This window comes from Tenrec ecaudatus, chromosome 7, assembly GCF_050624435.1.
Source record: "Tenrec ecaudatus isolate mTenEca1 chromosome 7, mTenEca1.hap1, whole genome shotgun sequence".
Lineage (NCBI taxonomy): Eukaryota > Metazoa > Chordata > Mammalia > Afrosoricida > Tenrecidae > Tenrec > Tenrec ecaudatus.
The window spans coordinates 102,799,384-102,801,899 of NC_134536.1; the positions used below are offsets into that span (position 1 = coordinate 102,799,384).

The 2,516-nt window shown below is 44.6% G+C and overlaps 1 pseudogene; it reads left to right on the forward strand.

The window, feature by feature from the left end:
- The first annotated feature begins 1,365 nt into the window (after window positions 1-1,365).
- Window positions 1,366-1,811, forward strand: LOC142452874 (iron-sulfur cluster assembly 1 homolog, mitochondrial pseudogene; annotated as a pseudogene).
- Window positions 1,812-2,516: the final 705 nt, after the last annotated feature.

Genomic DNA, 2,516 nt, shown 5'->3' on the forward strand with positions numbered 1-2,516 from the left:
TGATTTTTATAAGACTTCAGGTATCCAGCACGGTGCTGAGAACATTGGCCAAGTCTGCCTTCACAAACGAAAAAGTTACTTTTTCCAAGAACCTTACATGTTCCAGGTGCGAGAACGACCTGTGTAGTTCTTGTTTCATCTACTCATGTCCTGTTCATTTTCCACCTCTCCTCATTTCCTTTCTCAATCAATCTCCCACTGAAGTACTTGTTGCTGCCCTGCTGGAAGCACAAGGTTTGGTCAGGTCCTGATTATCTAATGAAGACTCGATAGGTTGTACACTCTCCTTTAAGTCCTCTTCCACTCCGTCAAAAAAAGACGAGGAAGGGTTGTAAGATAAAACATTGGGAAGAATACTTTCTTCTATTAAATTGGCATTTTATGATGCTCACCTTCCCGACACAACCTCTGAAGACAAAGTGGGTGAATAAGCAAATGTGGTGAAGAAAGCTGATTGTGCCTGGCTATCCAAAGATATAGCATCTGGGGGGCTTAAAGGCTTGAAGGTAAACAAGCGGCCATCTAGCTCAGAAGCAACAATGCCCACATAGAAGAAGCACACCAGCCTATGTGATCACGAGGTGCTGAAGGGATCAGTTATCAGGCATCATCAGAACAAAAAATCTTACCACAGTGAATGAGCGGGGGAGTGCAGAGTAGAGACTCAAAGCCCATTTGTAGGCTACTGGAGATCCCCTTACAGAAGGGTCTCGGGGAGGAGACAAGCCAGACAGGGTGCGATATAGCAACGATAAAACATACAACTTTCCTCTAGTTCCTAAATGCTTCTTCCCCATCCCCCTACCACCATCATGATCTCAATTCTACCTTTCAATTCTGGCTAGACCAGAGGATGGACACTGGTGAAGATAGGAACCCGAAACAGAGGGAATCCAAGTCGGATGATCTCTTTGGTACCAGTGGTGTGAGTGGCGATACTGGGAACAGAGGGTGAGTGGTTTGGAAAGGGGGACCCGATCACTAGGATCTATGTGTGACCTCCTCCCTGGGGAACAGACAACAGAAAAGTAGGTGAAGGGAGATGTCGGACAGGGCAAGATATGACAAAATAATAATTTATAAATTATCAAGTGTTCATGAGGGAGGGGGCAGCGGGGAGGGAGGTGAAAAACTGAGGAGCTGGTGCCAGGGGCTTAAGTGGAGAGCAAATGTTTTGAAAATGATGAGGGCAATTAATGTACAGATGTGCTTTACACAATTGATGTATGTATAGATTGTTATAAGAGTTGTATGAACCCCTAAGAAAATGATTTAAAAAAAAAAACATTGGGAGTGCGTGCGGCCGTGTCCATGGAGAGAGGCTGAGCAGTTCGATCTCCTGCCGGAGGCACCAGGGCCGCGAAGATGTCGGCTTCATTAGTCTGAGCCACCGTCCGGGCTGTGAGCAAGAGGAAACTGCAGGCCACCCGGGCCGCCCTCACCCTGACACCTTCAGCAGTACACAAGATTAAACAGCTTCGTAAAGATAAGCCTGAACATGTAGGTTTGAAAGTTGGTGTTCTAACCAGGGGTTGCAATGGCCTTTCTTATGCTTTATAATATACAAAGACCAAAGGAGATTCTGATGAAGAAGTAGTTCAAGATGGTGTCAAAGTGTTCATCGAAAAGAAAGCACAACTCACCCTTTTAGGAACAGAAATGGACTTTGTAGAAGATAAATTATCCAGTGAGTTTGTGTTCAATAATCCAGACATCAAAGGAACGTGTGGCTGTGGAGAGAGCTTTAATATGTGAAACCTCAGGACTCTGCGTCTGTGAGCTCCAGGGATATCCATGGGAACCTTGGGCAGAGAAGGAAATCACTGACTGTCACGAGCGTAGATTCACAATGTCTGGCTGCCATACAGGAAAATAAAAGTAATGCATTTGAAAATGAAGCCAGTGTGTTGAATTCAAGAAGAAGAGATACTTGCATTTTTAAGGGACAGAGAATCAGAAGTCATTACTCTTGTTGGATCATTTTCTGTTCTGTAAAGGAAAGGGAAAAAGAAATCCTACCCTACAATTAACTCTTGCATCCTTTCTGTTAACCAGTTTCATCTGAGTTGCCTTCATGGTAGGATTCTGGAAACCCATTCTTGCATTGTGTCCACACATTAGGCCTTTCTTGAATGACATGAAATGTGCAACCTTTTAGCATTTCCTGACCAGTTTAGTGGCCCTTAAGATTCAAGAGCAAGAACTCTCCTGACTGCAGGTCCGAATGTGACAAGGAATTGTTTTCTACCCAAACTTGGCCCAGCCTTTTTACATTTTTATAAAAAAAAAAAAAACATTTGGAAAATGTTACTTGAAGTTGACGGAACTGCTGGAGGAAAGGCACTGTCCTCCAGGCTGGCAAATCTGCCTGAGACATCTGACAGCAACTTCAAGGAGTCATGCCAACTGCAAACTCTGAGCAAATTGTGCTTCATAAGCTTTCCCTGACTGCACAACTCATGGGCAGAGTATGAGGGCTGTGGAGCAGCCCACACTTCAGCCTCTCACTACCACTG